The 24,547-nt window shown below is 39.4% G+C and overlaps 1 long non-coding RNA gene across 1 annotated transcript; it reads right to left on the reverse strand.

Annotated features, from left to right (window-relative positions):
- Positions 1–2,621: 2,621 nt before the first annotated feature.
- LOC126051128 (uncharacterized) lies at positions 2,622–24,375 on the reverse strand. The gene is made up of 3 exons (XR_007509724.1): positions 24,292–24,375; positions 18,622–18,771; positions 2,622–4,079 (listed from the first exon to the last, which is right to left on the reverse strand). It is a non-coding gene; the product is annotated as an uncharacterized LOC126051128 (long non-coding RNA).
- Positions 24,376–24,547: the final 172 nt, after the last annotated feature.

Consider the following 24,547-nt stretch of genomic DNA (forward strand, 5'->3'; position numbering starts at 1 on the left):
CAGCATGAAAAAATATTGTTTCTACAATACCTTGCTGCCAAATATAATGAGTATCTAAAGTAAATTTAGAATTTGGAGACAAAGTTTGGAAATGACGTTGGCAAAAGCAGTCCCGGTTTCAACTAAGCAGTGGAAGAATATGTTTGAGTTCTGCTGAGTTACTAATTATCTGCCTGGGTGTTGTTGCTGTGGGTACTTCTGTACCAGAGCTCTTGCCTGCCCTCAGCACAGGAGAGGGAAAGCGGAACTGGCCAAAAGGCTTCCCCTCTTGCTTCTGCAATTCGAAGGTCAGCATTGCAGCTCACACTGTGTCCTGCCCCAGCTTTCCCAGCTGGCTTTTTTTGTCAGCTGTGGGTTACATCACTTTCCTTTGGCTCTCTTCCCAGCATCCCCACTGCACACTGGCTGCAAAAGGGGCGGTGTATTTATTATACCAGTTCCCTGCCATCCCTAAACAGAAGAGGGATTATCTACAAATATTTCCTCGCAAAGATATTTCAGCATTGTTATGGTGCATTGGGGATATCTCCCCTAAAAGCTCAGTGGTAACTTTTGAGTTTACACCTATGTCCATGAAAGTCTGCAAGAATTTTAGTCTGGATGTAGGCTGTGTTGGATTTTCTCCTAGCCAGAGATACCAGCTCACTCTGATTTAATTGAACTTCTGCAAAATATGGGAATGATAACCTGTAGTAAGATTACAAGGTCATAAATTTCAATTCTTACTTTTCGGCTGTATATTCAGCCCACTTCCACTCTTTGCAGTAACTGGATGTTTTAAAAATTTAGTTCTTATCAATTTTTAATTAGGCATAATGGCACATTTTGCCATATGGGTCTCTCAACTTCTCTCAAAGTTAGTGTATGCGGAGGCCTTACCTCCAAATGCAGACTGATGTCCTGGTTCTAGGTGGCATTAAGGAGATGTGGTACCACAGGGACTGTAGCCCTCAATTAAAAAAAAAAAAAAAAAGGTAATTAAAAGGACAGGTACTTTTGTACTGAGTTAAAACTAGCTTTGGTTTTAACCTAAAGCAGCTTCAAAATATCAACAGATAGGAATGTAAAAATGAAATGGTAAATGGACCTCAATGTGAAATAGTACATGTTATTAATGTGATTCTTTGAATATGTGAGTTCTTACCTATGATTGATTAGTACAAGTAAAATGCATTCAAGAGGTTATTTTTTAAGCTAATGAAAAGAGCTGCTTGTGTCTTTGCTGTGTTCCTGGCTCAGCAGTATTAGTTCAGAGTCTGGAGATGCATTGTGAAAAATAACTTGGTAAATATGTTTGAATATTGGAGGAAGGCGGATGGAGAAGAAACAAAGACTTTTAGCGTATTTTCAAAAGAATGTCAATCTTTAATTAAGCAAATTATAGTTCTTGTTATCAACCTTTTAAAGAGGAAGGCTATATGAACTGAAATAAAAAGCCATGTTAGAAAGTGTTTTTCTTCTTTTACCAACAGTGATTTCATCATAAGAATATTGTCAACCTGATTCATGTATTTAGGCAGAAAAAAAAGACTTCACTTGGTGTTTGAATTTAATCGATCATACAATTCTAGACAAGCTCCAGCATTATTTCCACGGATTGGATAACAAAAGGCTTAAAAATACCTTTTCCCATTACTACAAGCAATTGAGTACCATCACAACAATAATGTAAGAACTCACTTGAAAGATGGATCATAAATAAAATGTCATCACTTTCAGATCACACTTTTTCTTTTTTGTAGTGTTTTGTCATACAGATATCAAAAGTTTTAGTTCTTTATTGAGAAAAAGGTTTTGTTTCATAGTTTAAGACTTCCAAGTGGCTTGAAATGATCTGCAGAATTGGAACAATACAGTAAAGAGACATCGGACTAGATGATCGGAGGAGTACTTGGATAGTAGTAGTACTTACTACTGCAGAGTATTTGGACCCATCTCTGAAACTCTGACGAGATAAAAATATTCAGTACTTTATCCAGCCCGTTGCATTACTACCTTGCCAGCTGTCTTCCCTGCCTTCCCTTGTCCCTTGTCCCACCTCGTCCTTCTCCTTCGTGCTGTCTCATCAGTTTTAATCACTTTTGGTTTGTCCTGCTATTGATGGGTGGGGTACTGCAGAAATCGGTACTGTACTGTGCAGAAATCCCGCTCTCTTTCACTCATCATCTACATTAAACAGTTGCTAACTGTAGTAGTATCAGGACATTGACGACTTTGGGAAATGAGGGCACTGTGTGCCTCACAGAGCCAATTCTGAAGTAGCAGGAGGGTTCTTCTCAGTCCATGCTTTCATGCCTTGAGAACTTCTAAAGCAAACAGAACCTTATTAAACTATTTCGGGTTTTTTTTGTGGTTTCTTCCTTTTTCTTTTTTTTTTTCTTTCCTTTGTCATACACCATGATGTCAAACCTGAGAATATTTTGTTAACACAAAGTGGAATTACTAAACTTTGTGATTTTGGTTTTGCTTAAACATTAGCTACCCCTGGTGATGCTTATACAGATTATGTGGTTACGTGATGGTACGGGGCTTCTGAACTGGTTTTAAAAGACCCCACATATGAAAAATACATGTGGGGGGTTTTTTTTTGGGGGGGGGGGGGGGGGTGGTGGCATCTGTAATTCAGCAGGTATAGGAGAAGCACTCTCCTCCATATGATCTTCTGCATACAAAGCAACATTAGCAAAAATGAAAATAATCATATAAAAGCTAAATTAAGACGGTGACATATAACATGCCTACATATAAGGTCAAAGATACTGTTATGCTTTGGTTCCAGATTTAGTGAAAGCAGTGCAAGGTTTATCTTTAAATACAGCACTGTTACTATATAAACCAAACAGATCGTTCATAATTTTTTTATAAATCTCTAGAAGATCATTATCTATGTTATTCCTAGGTACCTGTGACCGTTTGCCCTGCAGATGATTTTCCATATTATCCATATGAAAAATGTCCAGCAGTGTTGGCGCTGAGCCCCTGTGATGATCAGTGATAAGGGTTGTCTGAAGAGCCCTAAGGAGCTGTGCAAGAGAGGATGCTGTAAAACTGAGGAAAGAAAGATGTGGAACTTCAGGGATGTAGCACACGTGGTTAACAACATGGTAACTTGGAAGTGCTAGGGGTTTTCCAAGCGTGTAATTAATTCCCACTAAAGATTTTATTTTGTATTTTATAAAATTCTGTTATTGTCCACCTACTGTTATGAAATTCTGGAGAGGAAGTTTGGACTTGCGGAGAGGAGTGATAATTCCTGTCTGTATACTCTCATTTATGCTGTTAGGTATTGATTACTATTATTATTAATAATAATAATAATAATAATAACAGTACACTGCAGTAGTTGTTCTGGTAATGTTGAACTATAAACAAGGAGGTAAATAGCTTAACAAGCCAGGATAATTCCTTTATTCTCAAACCTCAAATATAGTTTATAGAGCAGAATGAGTCAGCGGTAAGGATCTGCTTTTACGTATCCTTCTCTGAGAGAAGAAGCACAGAGAGGAATATACCACTGTTGTATAGTTGGATTCATTTCAAGTTTTAAGATAGCAGGCTTTTTGATGAGAGATTTTTAATGTATTTTAGCCATCCCCATGTGGATACTAGAATATGGTATACAATCTTTGTATCTGTTTTAACCAGCTCATTTATTATCTGTTCATAATGTACTTTTTTCCAAGCAGTTGGACACCTCATCTTCAGAGTATTTTATAAGGAGCCCAGGTTTTTCAGGCATGGTATTCCCTGCAGTCCGGCATCCTATAAATGCAAGGAAAAGGTTTCCCCAGCTCACTGCCTTACCTGCAAACGTGGCACATGTACGTTAGAGGAGGTCCGAGTTTCAAACTTCGTAACAATTCTTACTAGTAATTGTGTATAATTTGTAACATTACCAAGAATGAAAAACCCTCTATCTAATATATAGTGATTGCAATCCATGTTCGTCAACTTAAATCTGGAACACAAATCTGTTCCGGGGAGTGCAGCTTCCCTACCCAGTGTCTCTTCTTGAGCATCGCTTCCAAGGAGAGTTGTCCCATGATTCTGCAGGAGTTCTTCTGTTCTGGAGAGTGACTCTGTCATTGAAATGGGCAGTGAAGTTTAGGACATGAGAAATGCATCCATTCAAAAGCACTTCACTAAGACGAGTTAAGATTTCATTGCTTGTCCTAAGTTTGGGGATTATTTTCATGTGACTGAAACATGATAGTACTTTAATTTGTCAAAATTCAGTATGTTTTTTCCTATGAGTACAGCTGAATGTGAATTCTTATTCTATGTGAACACAGCATGTGAATACATTTTTCTATTTCATCTGCTAAATAGCATTTTCTATTAGAAACCCCATTCAGTTACAGTCTGTTGCCCTAACTCGTATGAGGAGTTCAGATGGTTTAGTTGTGAATGTCCACACATGAAGAATGTGGCACATCAGAAATTACTAATTAGAGAAGCTGGGATTTCAGAAATGCCAAGGAGATTCAGGAGCGTAAGTGCCAGTCCACAGTTTCATACACATTTAAATTAATTTAAATTCACTGATGTTATAATTACTATATTCACTGAGATGCAGTTGCAGACACTAATGGTTTAAAAAAAAAAAAAGTGTTCTGTTCAGACATCAAATCTTGTTTCCCCTGATGTCAGTAGGAACGGGAATGGATTTAGGTTTTGCCATTTCCATTAAGCAAAATAAAAAAATCCAATAGGCAATTTCCTGTCATAAAAAGATCTGAGAGCAGATGGAGGAAGAATAATCTAATTGAGATGCATTTCTTTTTTACTAGCTTGCTCTATTTCATTTTTAAGAGCATAACTAAAATGTCTTCTTCCACAAAGAGAGCTTGTTCATTAAGTCTTAAAATAAATGACAAGCAAAAAAGCTCTTTTATAAATCCAGAATGCTAGTGGTGATACCAGGCATTTCTAATAACCTATTAACACCACAAAAACTCAAAACAAAAAATTATGAAGCCCACTGTTGAGTAAAGCTTTCACCAGCAGCAGGCTTTTCTGACTCATTCTTTCTCTGGCAACAGAAAATGCAGTTGCTGCAGAGAAATGAAGGATCTCATTCATTCATGGGGGACGGGGAAAAGGAAAGACCAGAGGCCAAGCTTTCCTCCCACGGCTGAATTATAGTGCTGGAGAGGGTTTACTCCTTCCCTCTCTGGTTCTGTTACGTCCTTCCAAATCTCTGACAGTTGTAGTGGAAAATGTGTTTAAGTCTCCAGAGTCATTGATCTGGTTGATGATGGGTTGACTTTGTGTTACGGCTATCTTTTCAGAAGGTGTTAAGTTATGACATCTAAGTTTAATACTTAAAATGAAATGGAGCTTTGAAGTGTATGAGAGAAGAAAGGGAAAGCAGTTTATCCATTAGGCTACTTGGATTCCTCAGAAGTCTTTGTAACCCTTCAAAATCCGTTCACAAACATTTTGAGAGCTTCCAGGAGGATTTATTTTAGTTTGTCTTAGTGTGTTTATTTGGGTTTCTTTTAGGTTCCCTACGTTTAAAATGAATCACACAGACACAGCATAAAGGGACATTATAAAGTGACCCACTTCAGAAGTGGCCACCATCATCCAGCTGTGGTAGCTGGAACCAAAATGGAAATGGAGGGATGGAGGATGTTCTTTCAGAATGAGGACGTGATACGGGAACCTGGTCTGTTCCTATGTATTTAGAGGGGTATTAGCCCATCTATTTCAGACATCTGAGTTATTTGTTTAGGTTAGAAGCGTCTGTTTTTCATCTGAACAGCCAAGGAAGAGAAGCAGAGATTCTCAGAAAATGCTTCACATCACCCCAGTTAGGCAATAATTAAACTCTTAAATCAGATGTTCGAAACTGCTTATGGAAGAATGTCTCTGTTTATTGGGATAGGGATCCTACCTTGCTCACCTAGGCCCTTTAGTTTAAGAAGCTCCAGGCAGGCAGCCTTAAAAGTTGGGCGATATTCCTCAGGTATGCAGAAGAACATATGCATGTGAGATAAGGTAAAATCAGCTCTGGAAACACTGCTGGCAGGGAGCCTGGATCCACCTGAGCTGAGCTGCAAGCCCCTCGTATCTTCTGATACGCTCAGAGAAGACGTTATGCATCGAAGGAAGAATGTGTAGTCAGAGATGACGTGTTTTTCCTGGCTGGCCAGAAGATCTAAATTGATGATCTTATGGTACCTGTCTCTTGTTTCCTATTCCATGCTCAAAACCTGCACGACTGCAAGAACTTCAGGCTCTGTTCATGCATGTGAATTGCATCCACAGATGCATAAAGGGTAGGGCAGCACACATAATTGCAATTTGGAAATAAATACAGGGACAGATCATTGGCTATAGAAAGGGGCAGCATGGGAGGTGAAAAAGCCCTGAGTGGATGTATAGTTGCCACATCTACCCTGATAGTCCATTCATAACCCCTATCCAACAAATTAACGGAGTATTTTGGGACAGTCCTCAGCCAGCGGACTGCTCCTGAAGGGAATATTTTCTCCAGTATAATTTAGATAAAACTCTGGGGCCCTTACCTACCCTAGAACTGGGAGCTAAAATAATAACTCACCTTCCACCCACCCGCTGTACCAATTCAGAAAGATGAGCCAAAAACCGTGAACTAGGTTACACAGCAACAGAATAAGATCCAGACACCCTAGATGTTACTGAAGTAGGTGCAATGACAAAAAAATTCTGAGATAATTTAAGTAGAGAACAGACACCAAATAGCACTAGATGAAAAGATTCTTAATAATCTAATGAAATGAACAGATATAAATTCATAACTACACACACACTGGTAAACGAGTCATCCCCGCAGACTGCAAACCGTCCTTGGTTTGTGTGTGTGTGCAGCAAAGTAGAGATATTCAGAGGAGCCTCAATATGTCCCAAAAGGTCCCCAAAAGCCTGCATTTCCCTAAAGTTCTATAAGATCTCTCACAAAATGTTAATTATATGTTCTCCTACACAAGAGTGTATTCAGAGACACTGGCCAAGTCTTCACTGTGCTAAGCCTTCTTCTCAAGAGGCATAAATTTATCATGGAAAAGCACCAGATCTGGCCTATTGCAGAACAAGGAGAAATCACACACTGAACAGTGAAGAAAAACCATTTTGCTGCCACCCAGACAGAGGCTGAGTAAAGCAAACTCCCCAGTCAAAATAGCAGATAACATGCAATCACCTTTTAATGTATTAAGAAAGGCCAATGGGTTATGGTAGCTTAGGAAGTGCAATTTCTAGCTTTTAACTTGTTGAACACTTGGCTTGGCCACAAAGAGTTTTTTACAAGAACCTCCATACAGCACTTTGTATAATACTTTTTAGAAGGTGCAATACAGCATTAAGCATTGTTTTGGAGTGATTTCTCTAAAAATTACCATTCATTTCATCTGTGTTGTGCTGAGCCTGCCAGCCAGCAGGTGTGGCTGTGGAGCCTTTTGAAATCCACGGGATTTCTTCCATCAGTCCAGAGGCAGTGGAGAGATGTCATCACTGTGCCCAGTGGTATCTAACAAGGATATTCTAACAAGTTACGTGTTTGCTTCACCCTCGGAAATCCCAGGGTAACTGTAAACACGAGTGACATAGGTACGGGTGTCTTTTATGCAGACGTTAATGTCAGTATTTTTTACTGCAAAGGACTTGAAACTATCATTTGTATCCTTTGCTGACAAGCTCCATTTTTAATGTATACAATTGGCATTATCCTTAGAACTACTCATAAGTTATTTGGCTCTCTGAGTTGTTAAATAACAGATTTACTTTAGATGCTGGCATATAATTTTAAGAGAAAATATTCTTTGATATAACTTAAAAGATCATTTCACTGTTTGCGATCAGATTCTTACCAGAGCTGAAAGCCAACTTCTTACAAGAAACAAAATTAAGTTCTCCTTCAAAGCACAGAGGGAATAACAAAGATGTAGAACTACTAAAAGATGAGAAGTACTGTTTTTCATACCTGTCAGAATGGTCCATGATTTGGGAAGGTGAGAAGTGCTTTTCTTAAAATATTTATTGCTGCATAAAATTGTTATTGTAATTACAACACACCGGTGCTGGATTAGCTGGGTGTCTTCATGGGGCTGAATCTAATCAATATCATTGCAGCAGCAAACAATGTTGATTGTGAGGGAGAAGTTATTTCCAAAATTAAATAGAACAAAGCAGACTTTTAATCTGCTGTCTTGTATTTTGGTATTCTAGATCGGACCCGAATTCAGTGGTTCATTTGTATTTAACAAAACAATTGAGCACATATTCAACTACAAGTGCATCAGATCCAAGCACACACTTACTCGCTTTTATAGCAGGATGACTGGACTGCAGGTTTAACCACACTGCTGAACTAGAGACTGCACACCTGTAGCTAAAGTGCAGGGGGGAAAAATGCATGCACAATCCAACCTCAAAGACTTCTCATCCTGATACTTTCCTACTTTTCCTGTCTAATGGTGTTCATATTTTACAGGTGGTTTTAAACACCAGCATCAAAAAAACTTCCTCACTTCTTAAAGAATCATCCATCTAGGGAATATGGGACATCCTTTGGGGGTCTGCACATTATTTTGGAGTATTTCTCTTGCAGATGATCATCTGCTGTTTTATTTATGTTAAGAAAATGCTGGACTGAGTGTTCCAGCTGATGTTTTGTCATGGTTTCCAAAAAGAAAAGAAAGTAAATGAAGATTGTACAAAACCAGTCATGATTGCCGAGTCAGCAGTTGCTGAGCTGACTTACACTTGGAATAACAGTCAGTAAAAAAAACCAACAAAACTTGGCTCATAGAAATTTCCTGAACTGGAACAGCCAACAGGATTATTTTTAGTTCAGGTTTTAATGTTTTATCATTTAAAGGGTAAACAGTTGCCAGATGAAAAACATTACGTACAGTTTTGAACAAAAGGTATTTTCTTATGTGCTAAACTTTAAAAACCAGATTTTTAGAGGGTATGTTTTCTCAACTACCTCTGTTTCTTAAGCTTTCCAGCCCCAGCATCATTAACAAAAATAAAGCTAATGTGAAAAAGTGAGAAGGGACATTTTAGCCAAAAGCTATTTTTGGTGTACTTTTACAGTGCTGTGAGTGGATACTAGAGTTAGTGGTCCACCATTGCCCAGGAAACCCCTTTCCTCCTAAAGAGTGATTATAGGCTGTAGCGTGGCAAGCAGCATGACAGCCATGAAGGATTTAAAAATATTTAATATTTTTTATTGTTAAATATCTATATTTAAATATTCACTGTGAAATTACCTATTTAGACTTCATAGAGTTTTCTATCTGTTTTATTCTATGTAATTAGAAGCCAGATTTAGCTTTGCCTATAGCTTTCTATCCCAACAACTAAATGCGTTTCATCTGCAAGTGTTCTGAAACTTTATTTCAAAACTGTTTCAAAACAAATACTCGGTAGAGCTTGATTAAAGTTTCTTTTGGCAGCAGTTCTGCCTTATGCAGCCCAAAGTCATGTTGTTAGTTACCAGTCCCACATCTTTCCCTAAGCTGTGCTGGCGTTAATTGCATGTGGGGTTGTGCAGCGAACCTGGTCAAGGACTTGATGTTGACTAAAATAACCTGACCAAAGATGGTTATTTTGAACTTGGATCCCTTTCCTGAACAATGGCTTCATGAAGATGCAGTGGCACCAGTGAGATGGTAGCCTGGGAAGGGAAGAGTGAGAGGGGCAAAAGGAAAAGAGAGGCTGCTTCACCCAGGACATGAAACCGACTGAGACCCCCTGCATTGACTTTGGCCCGTTCAATATCTAAAGAAAATAGAAAAAAAAAGCGCAATTGCATAGCTATGATACTGTAGTTGTGTGTTAATTATGTTTCTCCAATATCCATGTCTAAATCAACTGAATGTACTATGAATTAATGACATGCTACAGGGATTAGCATACATAGACAACATATGAGGAATCTGCATAGTAATGTAAGATTAGGGAAAACACGCAAACATGCATTTCTAGGAGGAAGATCTGCTTAGAGAACACAAATTACAAACAAAAACACTACCAGAAAATGAATAGGTATTTTATAGTTGTCTTACTGTTTTCTGTTACCAGCCCTGATTGATGATGGGTCTGCAGCAAGATGAACAGTTATTCATTAATAGCCAAGTAACTACAGCATGATTCAAGAGGCCAGGCATATACCTGATTGTTGGTATTCACTGGGTGTGAACTGAGGATAAATTACCTGCAGAGGCGGTAAAAGAAGCTGGAACTAGAAAAATACCCAGCGGAGGCGAGCTAAACTGCTGTTCCACATGTTTAGCTGAAACTGGTAGGAGTTTGGGTTATATGAAAACTGTGTTTTTGGGGCTATATAGAAAGTGTTATGGGGGCTCTCTTGTCCATCCTGTCTATTTTGGGGGAAGTAATTTCTGCCCAATCATTACATTATCTGGTATTGCGAGCTGTCTGTAAAGTATTTCAAGAATCTTGCTGAGCAGCAAAGCTAACACAATGAGGAAACTGGAAGAGTTTATGAGCAGTGAAGTCTGTTTATCATATGAATTAGGAAGCAAATTCCAGTTCTTATTGGGATAACTTTTCCTATTTATTGTTACATATTTAAAATTTTTCATTAGCTTTCCTCTGTTGCATTTTTCAGGTGGTCACTGACATTGCTAGGAAAAAAAAAAGTACAGACACCCCAAGCTAGATAGTAGGACGTGGCAGAAAGCTATAAAAAGCCTGGAATGTTAAAAAAAATAAACAATGTTAAAAAATAAAGAGCCCTATTGTTATGTTTAAGTTTAAAATAAATATTTCTTTTATTTTTGTGGCTTTATAGCATGGTAACTATTTAAATTCAGCAATTACAATAGAAAATCTTGAAATATGAACAGAGTTTTGGATAACATTTCATGGCAACAAAAAGCCATACCACCAAAATCAGGATAATTTGAGCACATCTTAATTTCTTCCTATTTGGTCTTACATTGCTTATTAAACTTAAGCATCAGGACAGTGCAGCCCTTCCAATTTTGCTCTCTGGCCTGTGCTTTGCTGCCAGCCTGTTTATGCAGGAGCGATGCCCCTGCTGTGGCAGGATTAATAAAGCATTGACTGACAGATTCTAACTCTAACAGCTGCTTTTATGGGTTATCACATGTGGGTGTGAAAAAGCCCCACTGGCCCTCTGAGGAAAGCAGATTTACTATAGATAAACCTTTAATGACATCACCTGGATGTAACCAACTCTTTAGAATGCTTCATAAATTTGTAATTATTTGTAAAGTGTAAATCCTATACATGGCTCGTCCTTACCAACACTAGGCTAGTACAGCTCCATGCCCTGCACTCAAATACTGGGACAATTAGAAGAGATTACACTGAGATTTAGATGCTAGGCTATTTTTAAAATCTCTTCCTCTCCTAATGCGTTTTCTCATATAATCCTATCTAAAAATTTATTTTGAGGGCTCGGGGTAAGTAGGGAACTGGGGGCTTAAAGTCAAATCCAGAAAAAGCGTACGTGGGCTAGGGGTTAGGTTAGAGCTCAGAAAAGCAGATTTCATTCACTGCATCCCAGCTCAGGAGATGCAAGAGCATACCTTGAAGATCCCAGAAAGAAAAACAGTATCTATGAGGCTCAAAAAAAAAAAAAAAAAAAAGGTGTGAAAGGGAGGCAGAGGTAGCAAATTCTGCAAGAATAAATAATAAAATATTTTCCATTTAAAACGGCCAACTGGATCTGACACTAGCCTAGAAGATGTCTGGATCACGTTCCTTCCTTGCTGTGCTGCTGGCTGAGATGGTTTGGGGTAAATAATCTTGTTGCTGAACACGTCAGATTCCTCATCTGTGAAGTGGTATTGACTTTGCAAAGCCCACTGAGAGCTACTGATGGAAAATGCTGTTCTAGAGTTGATATTAAAATACGATGCTTTCCCCATAAAAGACTGGCATTTGAATTATTTTAGACATGTGCTCAGTTTGTTCTAGATACAAACAATTATCAGGTTTTAGAAGGGTGGTCAGAGAAGAGCAGATAATCAACTAATCTCTGCTGTTAAATGCTTTGCCTATGGAAAATGAGTAATTATTTGCCTACATGCTGTATGCCTCCCACCACTCTGTGGGGTTAGCAAATACACCACCACTGAAAGAGGAAATGATAATACAAGCAGGAACCTCCTTGCTGGAAGAAAACTGGTGGTGGGGTGTGTGTGTGTGTGTGTGCTTCTGTGAGTAATATGGAAATAACTACCCAATTCAGAAATCTCTATTGCATTTAGTGATGCAGCTGAAGACACGTCCAGATCGCAGCATCACCAGCCATGGGCTATGGAATAGGATCTAGCACAGTTAGACCAACCATGCAGCTCTAAGAGTTCCGCTCTTCGCTATAATTTTCTATCTATTTGTTTTTAATTATTGTCTGCAGAGGAATTAATATTAAAATTGTTAAGTATTTTATTGCATACATGGATAAATGTTTAAGAAACATGTCACAATTACTCAATTGCAGAAGTGTATTTTCCCAGTGAAAAGATTGATTTTCAGAGACTGTGTTAGACAAAGACTACCTTACTTACATCAAACATTATTTTGAAGTGTTTCAAACAGATTTCCTTTCTTGTTGGTTGTGGGGTTTACTGATAGTAAAAGCTGTACTTCTTAAACCTCTGTTCAATGGCATTCTTTAGATTTAATGGAGAAAAAGTTGCAACAGCTGTTGAAACAAAGTAGTTATTTTCCTAGCTTAAGTATTTTGGACTCATTGGTTAATTCTTTCCTTTGTTCTGTTGCTTAGAAAGCTTACACAGACTGTGATGATACAAAATTACATCAGATACACAAACATCCTCTCAAAATTCAGAACTCGAATCTTCCCTTGAGTCACTTGAATACAGCTGCTAATTATCTCATAGAGGGCATTCTGCTGCAGTTTGAAGAGCATATGATACCAAAGGAGAAACTGCTCAGTGACACCGTATGTTTTACTTCAACTGTGTGAATGTTTCTCCAAACCAGAAGTCTCTATTTTTTGAAGGGGAAAAGGGATAACCTAATAGTTAGAGAAGTGAGAACAGCCAGCGCAGGACACGTCTCCACTGAGAGCTTATAAAGGAAGTATAGTGAAAGTTTTCCTTCCCTGACAAACAGGGAAAAGGGAGCAATACGTCTCATCTCATGCAGTGCTAGGTGAAGACTTAAGCACCACATATCAGGTGCCCTGGCAAAACCCATTGCTGTTAAAGCAATGTTCTGCTTTGTTCTGAGAGGTGGGATGTGTGATATTCTGAAACTATTAACCACACTATTTTTCACTTCCATACACCAGGTAGAGAAGCTTCAGTATGTCTGAAATGACGTTTCAGTAATTGACTGCTGAAAATTTGAAATCCTGAGATCTCAGTGAGAGATAAATATGTGCAGTTAATAAATGTATTATTCTTTTATTAAGTCCTAGAAGCAAATGCAGTATTACTGAAGATGGAAACAATTTTGTTGTTATCACTGGAGTTGAACACACTTAAGCCAGAATGAAACATAAATGTCCACATAATCCTCTGTGACCTCTCAATTATTCCCACGCAGTGCAACAGTGATTTCACAGATTACACTGAAGGGAAGTGTAATTTAAACTTTCCATGGTATGTGTGCTTGTCCCTTTAACTTTCTTATTTAGTAGTCATTAAGGCAAGTTAATCTGTAGTGTATTTTAGTTGGAGTAAGGGTTGCAGCAGAGACACTTGGGCCCATTGTGAGTCTTTGTGTTCTTTCTAGCGCTATTTTCCATAATGATTTCATCCTTATCCCAGTGTCTGATTATAAGAGGAATAGCCTTTGTATGCAGAAGACAATGTATTGATTGCTAGCCATGGTGGAGCTGCGTGGGAGACAAGTATTATGTATCTACAGCTGGAGCTTGCTGGAGTAAAGAACCACTAGTACAAAACATTTGCTGTAACTTTCCATGGATAAAAAACATTTCAGTAACAAAATACAGGATTACCAAAATGTAGCTTAGACAAGTTTCGCTCAAATATTTACAGTTAAGTATAAATGTTTTCTGAGATTTAGGAAAACTTAGCAGTTTCCCCTGCTGCTTATAAAATTCATGCCTCTACTTCTGGATTTTCTTTTTCTGTCTTAACTATAGTAATTAAAATCCCTGTCTCGACAGAAATGAGAAACAGAAACTTTTGAAATTGGTTGCCATCTGAAGAGTAACATCTTGATTCCTGGAACTGGCAAAACATTCATTGATTTTTAACAGTAGCAATGCTTGTTTTGGATTGCCTGCCTTAACTCTACCTCTGAAACCCTGTCAAACCCAGCCCCTCTTGTTACACCGTTCTTAATACTAGACTAGCTAGCTTGTGCTTGCTAAGATCTACCCTTTTTAAATACATGCAGTCAGATTACATTGACCCTCTTTGGTGTAACATAAAATCCACAGGTGTATAGTCGAAAAAAGGTTCACTGTAGAGTGGCATGTGAAATATATTGGCACGAAGAACCACCCTTTTTTAACTGGGTTGGTCATATGATTGGTATTTGGCAGAGACTCATAGCATGACTCAGTAAAATCTTTTAACAGTGAAGCTTCTCATATAGTAAACATTCCCAAGCACTACACTGTATAGTTTTATTTCACTGAAGTAAAATCCCATTATATTAAATTATAATGTGGAGACATTCTCTAAGTTAATTTAATGGATGCAGCTCTTCAAGTTCTCACCATCTGTTCCACCCTTTAATTACAAAAACAAAAAAGTACAATTCACAATCCCATCATAAAAAAAAGAGGACTAGAAGTGATTTGGATGCACAGGTATGTATTATACTCAGACTGCCAGCATCTGTTACATACATGGTTTCACTTGACAGTAAGCTGTACTTTGCTGGTAGCACCCCCACTTTAAAAATAGGTATTGGTAGTTTCAAAGTGGATAAACGGTTAGTCACTCCCTCACCTAAAAATCTTATTGTCCAGTGCTGTGGTTCAGACTTCATCTTAGATAAAGCTGCTTTTCAGGATAAGTTGTGCCTCCAAGGCACTGAACACTGCAGAATCTTTTGGGACAAAAGAGGGTACAGAAATGCAGTAAGTGAAAAGCCATATTATAACTGACCTTTGTTACTAATTTTTAGAGACGCTATCCTCTCTAAAAGGAATATATGTATTTTTTTCTTCTGGATGATATGTAGAAAGCATTTGCATTTAAAACAGATGAACAAAATGCAAGTATTTGCATTCAGTGACACTGCCCACAAGCGTTTTCATTCATAGACATAAGAAAATGAGTTTGTTCACCTAATAGTTATGACTTTTCTGTTAAAGGTATCTTATACTTTGAAGAAAGTGCATTTCAATTTAAAAAATCTGCTCATATAACTAGCCAGATTAATAGTAGCTCTAACGCTTCACAGAAGGGGAAGTGGGAGTTGAAATGGCCCTGAAAAGCTTTAAACAGGACACAAGAGACGTCTCCTGTCTCCTGATCTGTTCGCCAGCCCATGGTGCCTCCTGCTATACTGGTTTCATAGTACAGAGTAAGAGCAAGAGTTATTTTCTTGAACACAGAAGTGTAATAAATAGTCACATAAAACCTGAAGAACTTGTTTTGGAAGAAGTCAGCCCTATCTCAAGGCTACTGTAATGTACACACCTCTATTGTGGAAATTCTTTCACTTGGTATATTATCTACGTGAGAAATTCTTGATAGATTTTGGTACATTTGCCTGACTGTCTCCAGTTGGACACTGTCAAAAAATTAGACCAGTAGTAGCTGTACCAGTTAAGTTTTCTGGACTAATGGAAGAATGAATATGAATGATTTTCCGCTGTAATAGATACCATTTTTTAAGGAAAGTGTAACTATAGTCAGGAGAAAGAGGGCAATTTATGAAAAGGTACACTGATGGACTTCATCTAGGAACAGTTGCAACATGAGAATGGTAGGTTTAACACTTAATGCTGTTGAGACTAATTTGTACTATAGCTTTGGTGCCCTGGAAGGTGCTGTTTCTGAAATAAACATTCTTATGAGGAGATTCAGCCAGGTTTTTGTAAGATTATCTTTGACAGTAAAACGTGAATCCAAATTAAACTTGCTGTGCAGTGTCCCAAAGCACTGGGCCACTGATTTCATGACAGCCTCCCTCGTGAAGCTGGCAAGATTCTCCCTCTCATTCTGTGCAACTGAGATCAACCACTGTTGTAATAGACCCTGCATCGCCTCTCTACTCATTCAGTCCTGTAATAAATATACATTCATTATGGAATTGAAAAATTCTAATTGCTCAAGTTAATGACAGTTTTCTGAAACCAGTTCTCCTCTCTGATAATATACCTGATATCATTATTTGATTATGGAGTAATTATTCATCCAACAAAAACAACAGTCATAATTTCATTGATCTTTTCAGTTTGTAGTCTGAGGAGGAAAACCACACTGAAGTGTACAAATTAACATTATGCTTGTGCTAGATATGTATTCCTGAGAGTAAATCTCTGTGTATCATGGCAGCAAGCAAGGTTAGTACTAGCTCCTGTCTTTGAACACATAGAGACTCATAGCTTTTGGATGCACTTACTGCCCATGAGTGAAATTCAGCTAACGCAGCTCAAGTTCAGCATGCACTTGGGCAGCCCAGCACAAGCACAGCTTTTAAGCCTGCAGACTTATAGGATTTGTTGGCTTGGGCTTCCAACAGCTGGGTGTGTGTAACATCTGTATGACAGACATGCAATACAGTATAGTGGACACATGCGCTCTGGGGCTAATATGAGGAGAATGTTACTTGCCAGCAAACACACTCAGCAGCTATCACTAATGCTATATATATCAAAAAGGAAGTTTGATGTTCTGTCAGTAAGATGCCAGTTCCAACTGAAATGCCGAGAGGTCTGGTATTACCAGTGAGATTAACGGGTCACACTTCATGGCCATTTCTCATTCTTTTGCCAAATGCGAGATTTTTATTAGTCAAATTTATAATTGCATTTTTTATTTTCATTATACTTATCCTATACACAACTTCAGGGAGAAAAGCCTCTCAGTTTAGAATGACATTTCCTGAGCTTACAAGGTGTTGTGGATCATTTGGCTAAATCCTATTCAGTGAGGCTGAAAAGGGGAAGAAATGAAGTTATGCACAGGAAAAGGGACAGAGGAGAAGAATGACAGTCAGGAAGAATGATGCTAGCTTTGATACAAAAAAATGTCGATCAAGGAGGGCAGTCACAGCATGCAATGGAATAGGAGATGAAAAAATAAAATTTATTATTAAAATAGAAGAGATCAGTGTTTGTTGTTCCTGTAATCACTGGGAGAGCTGGCAAGTTTGTTACACCAGAAGGGAGGTATCTAATGTTCTCAGGATTAACCACAGCCTCTTCCCAACCATTTTTCATCCTTCCCAAGTCACATGAGTTTGATGGATATGATCAGGAAAGGTGGGGAAAGGTGACCCTGCTCAGGGCTGGAAGGGTAAATAGTCTTAGCTAATAAAAACGGAGACAGTACTTTGCCTATGAACACAGTGTTACTAATGAGGAAGCTCAGGTTTATCAAGTTGAGGAAGCTCAGGTTTATCAAGTGTAGCTCCATCTACCTGGGGATATTCTGTTTCCAAGTAATTTACCATTGTTATTTCATTTTACATGTTTATATATTTACTATTATTATACTGACAAATATTTTGACTGTCATTGAGTTGGCATGACTAGTAGTTTCTGCTTGGGCAATATAGGATTACCAAGAATGCTTACGCTCAGGACTGAGGTGTGCTGACAACACAACTTTATAATGCCAAAGCCGAGGTAGTCCACGCATTTTTATTTTCAATGATATCTGTATTTTCATGAATATTAAACTGGCTCTCAAAGTTTCCTCAAAAAAGAAGAGACAGTTCTATCTAGGCTCTGTATAAGCCAGCTACAGTAGTGCAAATAATTTCAGGTTGCTACAGCATGTTCTTCCACTCCACCCTTAAAATAAGGCTTTTGGTGAGAACACTGTTATGTAAGGCTGCAAACGAGATTTGGAACAATAATAATTATCCAACTTGTCACCTATTTTTAATACCTAAGATGGAAGGCACTGAAATTCTGAATGATAATATTCAAAGAACAAAGCACAGCAGTGAATCCACCTATTACAATGAAATCTGATTCAGTATTAGGTTAAAAATAAGGTCAGGTTATTATTTGTAACTAGTTATTACTAATAATACACTTGTTAGCCACAGTGAAGCGAAATCATGATCTAAGAATAAGTGTGCCTGTGCAGTGAATATATCACGGTTTTCCTTTGTCCTTTAGTACATACACAAATAGATTTCAAAAGAAAATTTCCCTCCCCAGTCTCTCTATTCAGAGGAAGCATTTAAGCAGCAGCCAGGACACAGCACTGCTTGGAACTGAGCTTGAGAGCTGATGCTGAGCTGGATGGCAAAGCAGCAGTATAGCCAAGGCATCTTTAGCAGGTTCCGTGTACCTGTTTTGTCATGCAAGACACCTGTGGCATCTCCAAAACAACATGGATATTATATTAATACACTGCTAGAAGTCATGGGTACTCCCCAACTGGGTTCATGCTTCCTTCGCTACAAGATACTGGCAGTGCTATGAAGGAAACATACATTTACCTGGCAGGGAAGTGAGGGAGGAATACCGCACATTTTCTTGCTGGAATCCTTTTTTGCAGTCTTTCTATAGCTTAACTCTCTAGTTGCTTGGCCCAGATGAAGGTCATCATGACAGTAACTGTGACATAGTATTAACTGAAGAGTAAATATCTGGGGGGGGGGGGGGGGAAGCAATAGCTATAATATGCAGAGAATCTCATTCATTCACTCAAATAGGCTACAGAATGGCTACATCACTTAGGTGTTGCCTGGCTTAAGTGTAACAGGTTCTCCAGGACAAGACAAGAAAAAGAGGCACAGAATAAAGGTAAAAGTCCTACTTATTGGTTGAACTGTCCTATGTACTACTTTGCAAGGGCAAAGTAAAAGAGCAGAAATGTTATGACAAGCATGGGCAAAATGACTCTCAAAGCGCAGGCTTAATATCCTTAAGTCTGCGGGTATAGCACTTGGTCCTCCTGGATTTATAGGCATTTAATAGGATCACCGTCTTGTTCCAAGGAAAACAATTCTCATTACAGTCCTGAAGCCTCCCCAGCTACATTAGCCAGCTGCCTTCTTTTGGATTAGCTGCTGCATTTTGCTATAAGTCTATGCACCAAGAAGAGAGGAGAAAATATATCCTGCAGAGGTTTTAGCTGTAACTCAGCTGTCATGTTGTGTTTGAAGTTTCACAGAAGTGAGCAGTGCAGCCCCTTGCTAAGATGTTGCAACTTGAAAAAAACCACCCTCTTGCAAGTCCTACATTTTTCAGATTCCTAAAGCCAACCATCTGAAAGCCAGAAACAGTGGTTTCTCCGTAGCGTGCTGGCACGAAAAGCAAAGATATATATCTATCCCATGCCTAGTGCAGGAAACATTATATAGGAATTGTCTGTACGAGGCACGTGGGATGTGCCAAGTTTGTGCCACTTATTAAAAACCCCCACTTTGGATCATATTATCTCCATGACAACTGCTTGTATGTATTAATAATTTGTTGTGTGCTTAAATGTAGCTTATGGAAAGGACTGAACAATAGGAGAGCTTTTCCAAAGAAAGTACTTGTAACATGAGGGAGACGCTGATCAGAGCACCACACCAGCAATCAGCAAGTCTAAAGCCTCCTAGCACAAGCTCAGCAGGACATTTCACAGATGTTTACATTATTTGTTTAAAAGAAAGGAATTTAAGCACGTCACCAAGTATCTATTGAACTGGAGTCTCTATTCTCTTGACTCTAAATGCTTCTGTCATGTTTGGAAAGTTAGTTAACCTCAGTATCTGTTTCCTCAGCGGGCCTGAAATCGTGTATTTGTCCATCTGGCCAAGATAGCGATAGTATTTGTCCTGGCAGTAGTAGTATTTGTCAAGTGCTCTAAAGATTAAAACTGTTAGATGATACATAGCATTTTCAGAACTGAGGAAGACCACGGCCATGTGCTGAGGTGCACAGTGATGCACCTACTTCAGCAGTGATCCTGCCCAGCCAGGAGACAGCACCAGGCTGGATGTACAACCCAAGAGCGGTGTTCAGTGCTGCCACGCTCATGGGGAGAAAGCAGGACAACAAATATTTGCAAAATATTAAAAACCTAATGTTTGTGAATGAGCACTCCTTTCCTAGCTTTTGAAAGATTCTTGAGTATGAAATATCTGTATCCACAGTGATTTGAAGATGTGATTTTCACAGTTCTTCTTTCAGTAAGACTGTACATTTCCTGCTTTCTCTACAACACTAGAGTGAACTATGAACTACCAGATTTCAAGTAATATGTTTTGTGGTATATAAGGTGATTAATAATGACATTCCACCCTTTACAGAAGCCATTTAATTGAACGTTTAAAGTGAGTAGGCCTCTGTTGATAGTGTTGTCAAGGATTTTGTCATGCACTACCTGGACTCTGGAATGAGTCAAATATACAGAAATAATATTTGTTCATGCTGCTGTTACACAAATATCTGACATAAATAGCTTCTCTTCCAGCTCCCATCTTTTGTAATTGTTCTACTAAAGATCACAAGATTTATCTCACTTAATGGGACTATTAAGACACAAAACATACAATGTTTTGTCTCAGTAAGTGGCCAGTATCTGAATATGTGAGCGATTACATGATGTATACTTCTGACTTCATCTGATCAGGAAAAGTCCCTTTCCACAGAGGCAGTTGACTTCTACACTGAAGTACCAGTGTCTATACTGTTTGCTTACAAAAAAATGTGTTAATCAAAGAAGGCAGCCCTCCATCAAATGTGGCAACTCATTAGTACACTATTGTATAGCCTTTTAATTCTGCATTTAGTATTAAAACACCATAGCAACAGCCACTTCAGACATGCACTGACTGATAATTTAGAACTAGTAACATATTCAGAGAGAGGTAAGTGTGAAGAAAACTAATTTGCGTGTTCCTTACTATACAGTATTTAATCAACACTACGTTCACATAGTTGTACGATGCCTGGCAATATAAATCTGCATTGTTTAAACGCTGACTGATATGTCTTATACTACAATGGAAATGTTGGTGTTACTGCAGTAACTGATTATTGTAATTGCTAACACACACATCAATGAGTTTGAGATTCATTTCAGACCGTTAGAGAATTAGTTGGCACTATAGGTGGTTTTGCAAAAAAGTTGAATAATCTACCAACTCAGTGTGTGTAAACATTAAGTGCAGTCAGCTTGAATAGTTAACCTTTTTAAAGAATGCCATACATACAAAAAACACTTGTCTCTGACTCAAGTGCTAGTATCGTGTACAGCAGTATAGACTGCCCTTGACTCATCATGGCAGTCACACCCCGTCGATCTCCTTAGTTACAAACCACACACACAAAAGCCTGGCATATATTCACATACTAAATACAAAGTATTATTACTGCCGTCTCACAATTCACAGTTTAATCTTACTGTATATCTGAAGTACTGACAAACCCCCAACTTATGCAACACAGCAGGTATTCTTTCATTATTTTGATCTCCTTTGAAGGCTCAGATAATTATCTAAGAAAGAGGAGAAAAGCAACCATGATTCTCTAAACTATTGATTATGACTCTCAAGAAGGAGGCAGGAACAAGATCTGACTTCTGATCCACAAATAGACTACCTGAAACAATATAAGGATAAAATACAGAGCTAATGCTTGGGATGGAGATGGAAACCAAAACTTTCCCCTTTTCTGCGAGTGTCCAGATAACCGAATCCTGAAATTCCTGTGCCAAGTCTCTCCTAGTCAATGGCACAGCTTCAGCTGCAAGCAGGGAGTGCTGAATCACCTACCCCTTCCAAAGTGGGGTTTGTCCTGGCAGTTAAGAGCTATGACTGTCTTTTCAAACAAAAAGGGTTCCTTTCTTAGGCGAGCACTTTAACACTACACTCCTGTGAACCAATGGTGGGTTTGGGAACCATCACACTTGCTTTGAAGACAGCAGCGATTCTTATTGCAACCTGTAAGGAGCCCTGTCTAATCCACAGTAGCTGTGCTTTCCCCACACCTATCAGATAAAACATCACAGGAGTTTGGTACTTTCATAAGCAAATAAGCCACGTTAAGTTTCCTGCTGCTGAGGAGGTTTTACTTCTCCTCTCTCGCTCCCATCTTTCCTATTCCAGAAACACAAGATGGTTGCAGGCAATGCAGTCCTGCCCCATTTTGAGCACTAGGATCGGTACCCAGCACACCCTCTTTTTCAGCTGGATCAGCTGTCTGCCACAGAGAGCCCAAGAGTTACAGCTGATAACCAAGGCCCTGCCTTCAGCTGAAGGCTGGACCAGATTATCTCCACAGCTCCCTTCCCACCTGGCCCCTGCTGTGATCCTGACCCTGTGGATCCCTTCCCATGCCAGCTCACACCATTTGTAAATCCACACAAAGAACTGGACAACGGTACAGATGCAGCTAAAAACACTTTTTCAAGTAGAGCAGGTTTTTTTGAATGCTCATTTTTTGCTGAACAGAGGGGGAATAATATTGAGAGAGGACTGCCATTGGTGCCATCTTCCTATCAGCCCAATGTGACCATCATCCAAGAGCACAGAACACCTTGTTCTGGATGATAGACTGACGAGGTGCTGAAGCACTTGTTTCTCTTGAGATTGAGGCATATAGTAGCAAAATTGTAGGTTCAGATTTTTCTGAGTGTTGTGGAAAATAAGTAAAAAAAATAACACTAGTTATTTTTTTGTAGACAGGAACATAATTAACCATAAAACCGACACCATGAGGAGTTCAAAGACGTAATCTACTCGAGTTTTGCCAAGAATTTCACTATCTGTATGGAAAACAGGGCTAAATGTGGTCTTAAAACATCTGACTATGCCAGAAGGTCAACAGTTATTAAAGAAAATAAACTTTAGCTTGACAAGTTACACAAAAGATGATGTTATTGCGTCATGTTCTTTGCATTTATTTGTTCAAGACTATTTTGGGAGTATGAAGGAAGATGTGCTACAAAGTAAATTCCTGAAACCTATCATTTTTCAATGAACAACACTTTTCCTTCTACAACTTAAGTACAAAACTAAGAACGTCTGAAGATGCAAATCTACGTAAAAAGTGCAAAAACATTCTGGAAGAAAAAGGAAACACCTGAGTTAGGTCATTCAAACCAACTGGTGTCTACTAGTAGAGTATGACACCAAGAAACCGAGACTGACCTTTGAAAGTAAACATTCTCTCCCCCTTGCTCACTATGTAATTGTTAACGTGCTTCAATAGCAGGCAAAGAATTTAACAATTTAGACTCTGTATTAGGCAAACCCTAACCAAAACAATTAATGCCTATTAACTAGGAAAAGTCCTTGTTGATTTGATGATTTCAACAGGGTACATTTTGTCCAAATTTTGACCCATTTAAGGGAAAGAATATTTTTTTTTACTGATCATTTCATGTCTTTTGCAAGTTATTTAAGGGAAATCTTGCATTGACTGATACCTCACTGCAAACTGCAATAAAATACATAATCCATCACAGATCACAGACGCATGTTTCCTTCATTCCTTTTTATTGCACCTTATTTGTCTCCACCTTACTGATACCTTTAGGTAGAAAACCAAGTGTCAGAGTACACTAAGGTAACTGAGGTGCACCGCTAGCTTCCTGTATTTTGCTGAAAGCTTACACTGTGCTTCACTTATTCCTTCTCTCTTAAAAGGTCATAATAAACCTAAGACTTCCAAGAACTCTTTCAGTGTAAGTTGCTTTGAAGAAAAGAAACGCAACGCAGCCTTTTTAACCCAACCACTACACAGTGGTACAAGAGAGAGAATATTTAACGCTCATGCTGGAGCTGAATGAAGGTATTTCTTTCTAAGCACCTAACGCCAGCAAGTTCTCTCCACTTCCTTCTTCCCAGAGGGACACGGTAATCGTCCTCAGGACTACAGGGATAAGCACAGACACTGCGAAGCCGGACGAAGCGATCACAAGCTCTCCCAGCCCCCCCAGCAGACATACGGCAGGCCGGGCGCCCTGTCCAGTCCGTGCCCCCCCCCCGAGGAGCCACCGCTCGGCACACCGGGGACAGGCCGGCCACAACAGCCCCCTCACAGCAGCGTCCATCGCTCCCGCCTCAGGGCTGCGGGCGGGCGGGGCGGGGCTGCACCGCCCCCCTCAAGCAGTACCCCACCGAGGAGAGCACCGGCCCTCAGCGCTCAGCGGCACCGCTGGTCTCACGCACCACAGGCCCGGCGGGCTGCCAAGGCGGATAGGGATGGGACCGGGACCGGGACGCCGCGCCTCACACACCGAGTGGGCGGGAAAGACCCTTCCCGACGGCACCGGCACACCCCCCCCCCCTACCGCGCATGCGCCGACAATCCCTCACCCTTAGAGCGCAAGCGCCGCCCCCGCCGCTTTGTGCCGCGCGGGGCTGCGCAGGCGCAGACGCGTCTCGATTCCGTCCCGCCGCCGTAGCCGATCGTCCTGCCGGTCGG

The sequence above is a fragment of the Accipiter gentilis genome, chromosome 26 (assembly GCF_929443795.1).
Source record: "Accipiter gentilis chromosome 26, bAccGen1.1, whole genome shotgun sequence".
Lineage (NCBI taxonomy): Eukaryota > Metazoa > Chordata > Aves > Accipitriformes > Accipitridae > Astur > Astur gentilis.